This window comes from Lactuca serriola, chromosome 6 (assembly GCF_051521515.1).
Source record: "Lactuca serriola cultivar US96UC23 chromosome 6, Lser_US96UC23_V15, whole genome shotgun sequence".
In the NCBI taxonomy this organism is placed as follows: domain Eukaryota; kingdom Viridiplantae; phylum Streptophyta; class Magnoliopsida; order Asterales; family Asteraceae; genus Lactuca; species Lactuca serriola.
The window spans coordinates 193886735-193900064 of NC_136413.1; positions in this window are offsets into that span (position 1 = coordinate 193886735).

The following is a 13330-nucleotide window of genomic DNA, read 5'->3' on the forward strand; positions in this document are numbered from 1 at the left end:
AATAATGTGTGAATAACCATGCAAATTAACTTGGTACCCTTAATTTTTATCACTTAATTGATGTGTCGGTTAACCACACACGCTCCAGCAATCTATGATATACATTATGTTACCCTTTGCTACTCTTACTAATCCATGTTAGTGTGTCGGTCAACCATACACGCTCCACCAACGACTTGGTAAGATACAAAGTGTAATTTCATGAGTTAGCACCAAATTCACATTTTCCTAAAGTAACTAAGATTGGGAATTTATAAGAGTTTGGTTACTTTATATTTATCATTATACTTTTAATGAAAGGAGAATTAGTGTCCTGTCCTACCCGTTCGATAACGACCCTCCACCAGTCAAGGAAGCGGCGGGTGAGAGTGGACACCCATTAAACTATCGTTTTATAGGCAGTAACCTTATACCTCCCTTATAGACCGGCTTCGTGAATGAGGCATAGTAACGGTAAGACTGACTTTACTCTTATATATATATATATATATATATATATATATAACCTATAATATTATAATAGTATAAGGGTTGAACTTTAAACTATTTAAAATTCTAGGGTTTGGAACTAAAGTGTACATGGGGGGGGGGGGGTAACTTTATAAATTCCAAAACTTGAGGGCAAGTTTTGAACAATTCAAAAAAACATTTGGAATCTATAACATATGAGTTTAATATGACTTTTAATGGCAAGAATCTTGAAAATCCATAACTTGAGGACAAGTTATGGATGCCATAAAACAATTTATGGGAAAAAAACTCTTCAAATACATAACACATGACTTTTAAAGACTCATTAACAAGAAAGACTTTTGGTTTTCCATAATTTGAGGACAAGTTATGGAATCCATTAAAGGCCATTTAGATCATCTAATAAATAAACAAACAAGTCAAGAAAATCTATGATCTAGATTAAACTCATATGAACAAGACAATTCAAATCAAACAATTTTCATGTAATTAGCCTAACCATTACACTAATACAAAACATGAAACTTTTGACAATTATCTTTTGAATTAGATTAGAATGATCATTACCACATCAAAAACAGGTTTATAAGTTCAAAAACAGGTTAGGGTAATGATTCTAGTCCAATTCCAGCCTTAAAAGTTGAAAATTTGCACTCAGGGCTTCCTACTCGTCGAGTGTATGAACCTACTCGACGAGTAGGATGATTTTCCTCATGGACTCGGCGAGTCCACAGTCCAGAAAGCCAGAAATTCGATTTTTATAGCATTGCATCAAGTATAATTGAAAACCAAGCCTAGGCTTTGATACCACTGATGGGTTTTGTATACTACAACATCCTACGGTGCACATACAACCCTAAATACCTTGGATGCAATTGTCATGTACCATACAAAATACTAATTAGGGTAACATACTTTTTGTGTAGCTTGAAGTCTTGATGTATTTGGCCTTAATAGCTTAAGCCAAATAGTGTGGAAGTCTCAAATGAAGTCACAACACATCATAAACAAAGGTGACTCTTGAGAGAGAATTCCATGCACCAAAACACCTCCATATGTCTCTAAGAAAAGAAGCATGCGTTTTTGGTCATGAAGCAACATATTTATATGGTGGATTCCAAGGGTCATGGGTTTAACCCAAATCCACACCCATGGGTTTTATGATCCATGGTTCATGTGGCCCAACTCTTAATGTCTCCATACATAAACTTGGTCCAACATGAATCATAAGCCCAACACATATAAATATAACTAATTACCATAGTTAGTCCCCATAGATTTAATTAGTCTCTTTTGATCACTAAATTAATTCCAAATTAATTCTCGATCAATACTAATTAAAACATATGATTTCATATTAATATATTATTTCTTATAATATATTAATAAATCATAAATAACCTTTTCTCTCAAAAGTCCATCTTAACAAATTGTCCTGATGATATGCAACCCAAAGAATCCTCATCATCCGAGCTTCTTATAATCCTTGCGACTTTCCTTGATTTGAGTATGTATCATGTTCTTTTAGTAGTACGAGCGCAATACTACCTTCACACCTGTCCATAATTTCCTCAAGAATCATATTGAATCCTCTAACTCACCTTCTTATATTGGTATTCCCAAAACCCGCTATACATCGCACCATTCTCACTAAAGCACTTCATAGGCTCTCCTAGGATCCCCACCTCACCCTGCCATTTGTTGCTGAAGAACTCCTACTAATGTTAGTTAAATACTTCATGAACAGAATTCCATACAACAAATCTTAAATAATCTTTCGACTAAAAGACCCTACCATACAAATCTTAGACTTAGAAGAGAGTTGCGCAATATATCCAAATCAATCACTCTAAGATTATTTAACCATTATAACATGTAAATTAACATATTCGTACAATACTTAACTCAAATCAATATGAGTTCTACAAAGCAGAAAGCAAAATTCGAGCAGTATCACTCACTAGGCCACAAAACATACAAAGGCATCCATCCTAATTGGCATCTTTCCTAATAGGCACTCTAGTATGCAGTCTGAACATATCCATATGCTAACTTATAGCATGAAAAACATATAACATAACAACATGTATGAGTATTTTGGGAATCACTTACTTGAGCTCGGCTGATTGCACGGATCACACTCCTTTCTTTGTAAAAGAATTTTAAGAAAATTTTGTTTTCTTTCAAACAGATTACCAATTCCTTAGTTTGAGTTTCATACACACCAGAGAGTGTGCCCGAATCCCTCAAACCAAGGCTTTAAAACCAACTTGTAACGTCCCAAAAATGTCAATAAACATTTTCATTTTAAAACATCAAATTATACAAACATTGGTTCCAGACCCAATCAGTATCAATTGTATTTTCAAACATCAGAGTATATTAAAGGTAATCAATATGGAAAAGCTCATCGCAGGATGTTGTTCAGTTAAGTTGGGCCCTTCCTCTGGAATTGGAAGTACGTGAGAAATGTTTAAACCACAAACTGTAAGTATAAATCTTAGTAGGTTCCCCAAAATACCACATACCACACATATCAACGGGCCTAACCTGCATATTGGGCCCAACCCATCATATCAATAGGCCCAACCCAACATGCATGCCAATGGGCCCAACCCAACACACAATGCAAGAGTCAGAAAGACAACTAGCATCCTATTGAAACATATAAGGTCTAACCTTAGTCTACACACTAAATCCATCAATCTTAACCCAAAGTCAACCCATGTCAACAAGTCAATTGTTAAAGTCAAAGCAACAACCATAATATCAACCATTGAGTCTCACGTCGTGACCAACCCTTGGTCATGTCATGAAAACTCACTCAACCTAATTCCAACTTGACTCGTTCCAACTCAACCAACTCTTCATGGACAACCCATTCAACAAGCATCACAACGTGAACCCTTCGTGGTCACGTCATGAGCAAACGGACAATATAGTCACATACTTCTTCTTGATCACGTCTTGAAATCCTCTATGCCACATCGTCACCACAGTCCGAAGCAGCAACCTAATGGTTTGAGTCCTTAATCCATTAAATCTCTAACTCCAGCTTTTCCAGAAGCTTAAGAGGACTCTAAAGGTCCATAAAAATGACAACTTTATGGACATTCATGCTCCATGCATTTCCTCAATCCAATCTAGGTCAAAGGCCAAGAAAATGACTCAAAAATCATGTAAGGTTCCCAATCACAACCAAATCCTATTTCTGAACCAAATAATACTCAAAAGGCTTCAGGATTGCATAAAGCTTCGAACTTGATAAAATCCTATCACTTCAACTTGCTGAAACTTGAAGATAAAGGGACAAGGGCTTAGATCTAGCAACCTAGAAACATAAAGGTTGAATCTTGGACACTTACAAAGGTCCAGAGTGTGCACAAGATGATGATGATGAGGTTTCCTTGAAGGATCAACACTTTGGAACACTTATTTTTCCTCTTTAAACTACCAAAAGCACAAAAATGAGCCAAGAACCACTAAGAGGAATTTGGGTTAGGGTTTTATGAGGTTTGAGGATGATGGAGGCTAATAATAAACCCTAAAATAAAGCTAATTGGGTTTAAATATGAAGAAAACCCTAAACGATCATAGGCTTGGGCTGTAGCCTTCCTCACGCCATGACTACCTATTCATCACGTTGAGAACACAGTCCAGATACATGTTCTTCACTTTTGGCTTGCCACGTCGTAATCTCTCCATCGTCACATCGTGACACCCAATTTTCCTCAAAAACCAAGCTTTTGACTCTTTAATGCCCTAAACTGATCCATTCTGGAAAAGGGTGTTACAGTTTTCACATTGCTATTAAAGATGCAAAAGAAAGTAATCTCAAAAAAATATGGTAGTTGAAACTTGCAAATTTCACATCTTTTTCATGTGGATGATGTGATTTTTGTTGGTGATTGGGTTAGATTGAATATTACTAATATTTTTAGAGCTCTTCATTATTTTTACCTAGTTTCGGGTTTAAAGATTAATATGCACAAATCTAACCTTTATGGGGTATGCACTTCTTAGGAGGAGGTAGAAGATTATGCTTTGGTTGTAGGGTGTCCTCCAGATAAGTTTCATTTTCATTATTTAGGGCTTCCCTTGGATCAAAATATGACTAGGGTGGTTAGATGGAAAACAATTATGGATAGATTCAAGAAAATTTTGTCAAATTTAAAGGTTGTTATTTTGTTCATTGGTGGCAGATCGATGTTACTCAAATCAGTTCTAGGCTCATTAGGTATATATATTTTAGGTCACTTTTCCTTATGCTTGTTGTTGTGGCTAAGAATTCGGAAGCACTTAGAGATAAGTTTATTTAGGGGGTGAAGATGGTAACAATCGAAAAATGGCTTAGGTTAATTTGGACGCGACTCTTACCGAAAAATATAATGGTGGGCTTGACATTAGAAGTTTGGTGGCATTTAATTTTGTGCTTCTTCAAAAATGGCGTCTGAGGTTTTTACATAATCATCACATGTTTTGGGTTAAAGTTATAAAAGAGCTTTATGGAGTTGATTATGGGTTTAATTGATATGGTAATCTTGGGTCGAGTCTATGGGCTCGCATTCTTGCTTCCTTTGGTAGACTTCGCAATCACGTTCTAGATTTAGATGCAATTCTTTTTAAAAATGTTGATAATGGAGCTTTGACTAGATTTTGGAAAGAAAGATGGCACAAAGAATTGTTTTCAGTTAGATTTCCGAGGTTGTGTTGAGTTTAAAATTGATAAAGATTGTTTGGTAGTTGATAAACGTCTTAATGGAGAGTGGATGTGGTACTAGCGCCACAATATTCACCATGGGGATAAGCTCCACTAGCTCTTAGGTTTGATGGAATGCCTTCAAAAGCTCGTTCTTAATGATAGTCGAGATATATGGTGGTGGGTTATTGGCAAATATGGCTTGTTTACGGTGGGAGACACTCGAAGGTGGATTGATGATCTAATTCTTCCTTCCGTGAGAATGGAAACAAGATGAAATCCTTTTGTGCCTAGGAAGGTAAATATTTTGGTTTGGCGTGTGTTGATGGATAGAATTCCAACGATGTTTAATTTGTCGAGTAGTCGAATAGATGTCTCGTTGATCTTATGTCCGATTTGTGAATTGCATGTCAAACAACTTCATCATCTTTTTGTTAGGTGTGATGTAACTGTTAAAATTTGGGATGAAATGTTTGTGTGGCTCGAATTGGATCGTATAGATTTTGAATCTATACAATAGCTCTTTAATGTGATAGTAATCTTCTGTTCAGCTAAAAAAAAAGTGGTGTTGTTGATGCCATTATTATACTTCGATTTGGTACTTATGAAAATTCAGAAATATCATGGTGTTTCAACCTGGGAAGATTCGGAAAAGTGAAATGATGGAGTCTATTAAATATTTTCTTTTTATGATTCCCTAATAGAAATCACAAGGTTTCTTTAGATTGGAATAGTTGGGTAAAAACCCTTTGAACTTATTGTAATGTTTTTCTAGTTCCTTACTAGCTTTTTTTTCTTTAATCTATTTTTTCAGTTATTAAAAAAAAGTGACCAACATGTTCCCGTGAACCATCATCTGACCTAAATTGTCATGCTATAAACACAATCTCCAATTCTCCTATTTGTGATCTTTTGAATATTCTTTATTTTGGTCATATTATGATATTATCCTTGACTTGATTTTGTCTTCAACGAATTATTAGTAATGCCAAAAACAAAATGTGGGTTTGGTTTTCAATTCCCTGAGCTAATCAAATAGAACACGCTTACCCAAATTTTCTTCACATGAATAGGTTATTACAATGATTATACAAAAATATCATACATATATTCAGATTTTAATGGATGTTAATAACAAAGACATTTGAATAAAACTGTATGACAAACAAACATCGACTATCACATCCTTCTGCTTTACAACTTTTAACATGGTGGTATAGTGAGAGCGATGTTTTGACAATTTGACATAAAGTTGTTGTATCAATTATCATAAATATATTATATATTTTCCAGCTGATAATTGGAGGCTAGTCATGGGTTGAACATATACACAAAGAATCAAAATTGCAAATTATATATCGATCAATTGTGAATAATAAATCCAATTATTATTAATATAATTTTCAAGTTTCGTTCAAAAATTAGTTCGATCATTCACGATTAGATCTAATTATAAGAAAGTGATAGAAGCAAACTCTTTTGTCATCGGACCAGCATCGGCAGGGTCGTCCCTTAGATTTTGAGGGCCCTATACAAAAAATAAAAATGGGCCCCTAATTATATATATAAATAAAATTCGTTAATACTATAATAAGTCGATAAACGTTATAAAAATAATCAAAACAAAATACCGATACAATATATTATCCTACGATAAGTCAATAGATGCTCTTCTACTATTTTTTAAAGCAAAATTGTTCACAAATTTCTATAATTAACACTCTTTGATATATTCTTCTCAATAGTTATCGTTACCAATCCATTAAGTCTTTTTTTGTGACATTGTGGACCGTAAGTAGGACTTTTATTAAGATGATAACAACCATATAGAGTATTAAATTGTGACATCTGTAAATTTGGATTAGACTTTTGAACTTTTTAAATATATTATATATATTATAAGAGTTACTTATATCGAGTATATATATAAGAATTGACTTAATATTTAAAAAGCATGTGTTATATTTAAATATATGGGTGTTGAATGTCATATGAAAAAAAAATTGTGAATGAAATTAATTAACATGACACAAAGGTGTATTTTTAGACTCGAGGGGTGAGTTTGTGTAAATTTAGAAAACTATAATGGAAAATAAAATATGAGACGGGATGTTGTAGGAAAATGAGCAACTACTCAGAGACCAATAGTGTAACTTCACTAGAAAATCTTAGGGTAAATTACACCGTTGGTCCCTCGTGCACATGCCAGAAAGCGTGTTTAGTCCTTATTTCCAAAATTTAACTCGTGCAATCCCTTGTTGTTATTTATCTTGTACGGTTAGTCCCTATGCATGTTAACTGTTAAATTCTTCCGTTTAAGCTACCCACGTGCCTTGCACGCAGGGGCATTTTCATCTTTTCAGGGTTCGTATACATGAACCAGTATGGCGCGACTTCGATAACCGATCATTTCTCATTTCATCCTCCGTCAACCCTTAGCATTGCACAAGAAAACCCTAGTTTTCTACGATGGTGAACTGGAGGATTAGGCAAGAATGGGAGGAATACGATCTCCAAAGCTCATATGGTAAAATTTTCTACATTTTCAGTTGATCATCCATTATACGTTCCTAAAATGTAATTTTTTTTTGGGTTCGCAGCTGACAATCCATCTATGTTCTCGATACGATTGAACTATGGTGGAGTTTGTACGAAGTTTCCAGACCGCAAATACATAAAGGGGAAGATGAAATATATTGATGGCATTGATAGTGACTTGTTCTCGGTGCATGATATGGACGAGATAATGGAATTGCTTGATTGTGTGGAACCAGGTAAAAGTATTTACTATCATTTCAAACGACCAACCTGGGATTTAGATTTTGGGTTGTATGCTTTGGGCTGTGACGAAGATATAAACCACTTTAGGTCATACGTTTATGAACACAAGGTGATAGAAGTGTATACAGAATTTTGGGAAACCAAGCTGCATACGTATCAAATGTCCCTAAACCCTGCAAAGATAAAGATACATGAAATTCCTGAGTCCCTTTGTCATAAAAGCTTGTTATTGACATGGTCAAATTCAGGGGATTGTCCTAGTGAAGAAGCCCCTGTTTTTGAGAATGTAGAAACTATGGACGAACCCCCTAGTACATTACTTGAAACAACCTTGGAACAACCCCTTGTTACATTGAGTGAAATAGTTGAGTCAACCCCTGCGTATATTCCAAGAATTCAAAGCCCTTTGACTGAACCAATGATAGGAAGCACATGTCCTAATGTTGATGGTTGGGATGATACATTTGAATGGTGTGAACCTTTTGGTGGGACTCCTATGGAACAAGATGAACCAAATAGTGAAAAAGCAGGTGAAGACAGTCAAGCTAGTAAAGACAGTCATGATAGTGATGACAATGAAGATAGTGAAGACAGTCAAGATAGTGATTACATAGTTGATGAAGATAATTTGTTACATGATCTAGAGGTTGATATGAAGAACTTTCACCTCAACATTGACAAAGAGGTGGAGTGGGTTGGAAGTTTTCCTGATGATCGAGATGAAGCAGTAGAAGGTGATGAAGAATTAGAGGTTATAAACACTGAAGAATTTGTATCTGCATCTTCATCAGATGAGGGTGAAGCTAGTAAAAAAAGGAAGAAGATAAGAGATTTACAAAGAGCACATAAGAATGAAGCAGCTGCTGTCAAAGATCCATTTTACATCCACCAGACTTTTAGCACAGCCAAGGAAGTTAAACAACAAATTTATCTTCATTCCATACAGAGTAGAAAGGAGTTAGACTTCGTTAAGAATGACAAAAACAGGATTAGAGTGGTTTGCAAAGGGACAATACCAAACCTTGGGATATTAGAAACAGGTGGGACCAGCAAAAGTAATGACAAAGTGGGACCAAGTCAAAAGAAAAAGAAAGTGAAAGATGGTTCTATTCATAAATGCCCATGGGTCCTACTAGTGAGTAAGTGGAAAAAAGACATTAACTGGACTGTTAAGACCTATGAAAAGCAACATACATGCCTTCAAACAAGGAAAATTAGGGCATGCAACTACAAGTTTCTCTCTGAACAGATTGTTGACACAGTGGAGGCAAACCCATAAATACCACTTAGAGCATTACGTGAGATGCTTGGGAAGAAATACCAACTTGGATTGTCAGACATGAAAGTTCATAGGGCGAAAACGAAAGCCCTGGAATCAATTAGGGGAGATTTTGCTGCTCAGTACTCATGTCTAAGAGACTACTTACAGGAGGTGCAAAGTAGAAATCCAAACACCACAGTCAAACTTCAAGTGCAAAGTGAACCATGTTATGCATCTGAGACCAGGGTATTTGAACGAGTATACATTTGTCTTGGTCCACTGAAAAGTGGATTTGCAGCAGGGAAAAAAGATTTACTAGGGCTTGATGGTGCATTCATGAAGGGTCCATACCATGGTATGATCCTGACAACCGTGATATGTACATAATCATATTTTAGTATTTGATTAATGTTTGACCATATTTAATTGTTTGCTTATTACTATGTTTGACATGATAATTCAGGGTTTAGATGGGAACAATTGCACATACCCTTTGGCATATGCAATTGTTGAAGCAGAGAACTTTAATTCATGGACCTGGTTTTTAACTAACTTAGGAGATGATCTTGGTTTGTATGCAAACTCCAACTTCACTTTCATATCAGATAGACAGAAGGTAAATAAAGTTCTCCATTCATTTTCACCTGCATGTTATACAATTCAATAAGAAACTTCACTCTTTTGATGATTTAGGGGTTATTGTCTGCACTTGAGAAACTTTTCCCAACAGCAGAGCATAGATATTGCCTAAGTCATCTTCATGAGAACATGAAACGTAAATGGAGGGGTAAGGAATTCAAGGATTGTCTTTGGAAATGTGCAACATGTACCACCATACCACAATTCAACAGTGTCATGGAGAACTAAAGAAACTTAATAGTGAAGCATATGACTGGCTTAATTCTATTCTACCTAAGCACTAGTCCAGATCCCACTTCTCAGGTATATAATATTATGTTTATAAGTGTATAATTTTTAAATATAATCTAATACAGCTGTGTTTTATTAGGGAGGGCACATTGTGATGCTTTGTTGAATAATATGTGTGAGAGTTTGAATAGCAAGATAGTGAAGGGTCGTGATAAGCCAATTATCAGTTGCTTGGAGTTTATTAGGGAGTATATCATGAGGAAAATTGTCATGGTTCAAAAAGAAATTGACAAAGCTAATGGCCCATTAACTCCTACAGCCACTAAGACCCTTTAAAAAATTAAAGAAAGGGCAGTATAGTGTAGGGCAGTGTTCTGTGGCAATGGGAAGTACCAGGTTACAAGTGAAGGCACTAATCAGTATGTGGTTAATATGGACCAACAAACTTGTTCATGTAACAGGTGGGAACTGACAGGCATATCCTGCAAACATAGTATAATAGCTATATGGGATATGAGGCTCAACAATGAAAATGTTGGAATACCTGAGACATGGGTACACCCAACTTATTGGCTCAAGACTTGGAAAGAAATGTATGTCTTCAAAGTTGAACCTATTAATGGGAGGTTTTGTGGGGAAAAAGCACATGTCCTACCAAGTTGATACCACCAAAGTATCGTGTCCCTATTGCCAGACAAAAAAAGAGAGAAGAAGATCTGCAACAGAAGATGATGGAGTGTCCACAAAATGGAAATCTATAACATGCACAAAATGTGGAAATGTGGGCCATAATGGAAGGACCTACAAGGGACAATCACAGACTGGGAATGGAATAGGAGAAGGTACAGCAGGGAATACAACAGGAAAATGGAGTTGGGAACAAAGGAAAAAACCCCATGCTTTGAGAATTTGTAGTTTGGTATCATGATCATGAAGGATAACTATGTTTTTGTTAGGCATTTATTGCCATATTACTTTGTTGTTATGTTTTGTATTTTGATACGTTGTTGCTGTCTAGGATAACTATTTGTATGCCATAACACTATGTTGTTATTTAGGATGTCCCTTTATGTTAATGGTCAATGGTTATCTTGGATATTTTAATTTTTGTCCTTTTTTATTGTTATATTGGATGCTACATGTATTGAATGGTATATTGCATATGTTGCAAATACCACATTTTCATTAAATTTGAACACCAACTGATAACACCACATTATGATTACACAATATATTGTAACTAAAATTGAAGTTTTTTTTGTTAATACAAATAACATTACAAAATACACATACCAAAATACTAACAACTTCATTACTAAACCTACACTTTATATATAAGGACTGAAACAAAAAAAAACCCAGCTAATAACTAGGTAAAGCTTCAATTTGCGATTTTGTTCTTCAAGTTTCATCCTAAACGCCATACAATCACAGTCCTGATCATAATCATTCACCCATCCTATGAACTTGCATCATGGTCCCTGAACCAATTAAAGTAGATGAAGAATTAGGGCAAAATTAGAGAAGATGAAGAACGAAATTGAAATCATTAACCTTACCTTTACTGTACAAGCATAATAGAGTTTCCCAGGGTTTCTTTTGCTATAAGATGTGTGAATCACTACAGTGGCTCCACAATTGCATTTAATATCGATCATTGTTATCTATTTGGAAGAAATCGATCGAACGAGGGGAAGAGACGAACGAGAGGATAGCAGAGGAAAAGAGGGTTGCAGTGTTTTATAAGATTTAAGGTGTAACGGCATTAAGAATGGACACAAACCCTAAAAAGACAAAAATGCCCCTGCATGCAAGGCACGTGGGTAGCTTAAACGGAAGGATTTAACAGTTAACGTGCATAGGGACTAACCGTGCAAGATAAATAACAACGGGGGACTGCACGAGTTAAATTTTAGAAATAGGGACTAAACATGCTTTCTGGCATGTGCACAAGGGACCAACGGTGTAATTTACCCAAAATCTTATAAATGATTAACTTGAGGAAAAAAATTGTAAAATAGCAATGTTTTAAAACCCGGGTTTTTAGTTGACCCGGTGTGATGACCGGTTTATGGGTCAACCGGTTCAACCGGTTGAACCGCTGGGTCAACCCGGTTTATGATTTTTTTCTATTTTTATATATTTTTACTTGCATAATCCATAAACATATAAAACCAATAATTTGATGTCCACAAAGTTTAAACATTGAAAAACATTAAAGAAACCGCAAACGGCTTGTTGTTTTGGCGTTCGATACTTGTATCCAACTATCTAAACCCTATTAAAACGGGTCAATCCGGTTTTAACCGGTTCGAAATAAGCGGTCGAACCGCGGTTTAGGGAAAACCCGGCCGGTTCGATCCGGTTCGTATTTTTATAAAAAACCGGTCTCAATTGACCCGTCTTCTACACCAGGTCACGGTCCAACCGGTTCAACCGGCCGGGTCGACCCGGGTTTTAAAACATTGTAAAATAGCAGTAAGAAAGCTCGAACACGGATCAGTTAGAAGTTAAAGGATTCAAGGCGTGCGTCTTAACCATCTAAGCTAGCAAATAATGAAGTTATTTTTTCAGAAAAAATGATATTATATATTATATATTATATATTCTAGATAATTTAATTAAAAATTAGGGCCCTATTTTTTGGGGGGGCCCTGTGCGGTTGCACCTTTTGCCCCTCCCCAAGGCTGGCCATGATCGGATGAAATTAAAACCGGAACATTAGAAAAAAAAGGAAAAAGACATCGAGTTGCTGATGTTCAATTGTATAAGACTGTACACAAGAAGCTTATATCCTTAAAAGCTTTTACGTCGCTCTAAGGTTGTAAGCTTCAACATAAACACCCATGATTAGATGCAAAATATACTTCATTCTAATATATATATATATATATATATATATATATATATATATATATATATATATATATATATATGGGAAAAGTGAATATACCCTTAAGGGTATATAAACTTAGGTACCTAAACCCACCTTAATACGTCGTTTTGTTTGATATATTCATTATAATGTTCTAAAACTCCAACCCGTAACTTGATTTACTTTCGAAATTTTCAAATTTTCATTAAGATTTTACTCTTACATCACATATTTTTTGCCAAACACATACTAGGCTATATATATATATATATATATATATATATATATATATATATATATATATATATATATATATTATAGTTGAAAATTAAAATTATGTAAGAGGATGATAAATGTGAAATTTATAAAAATC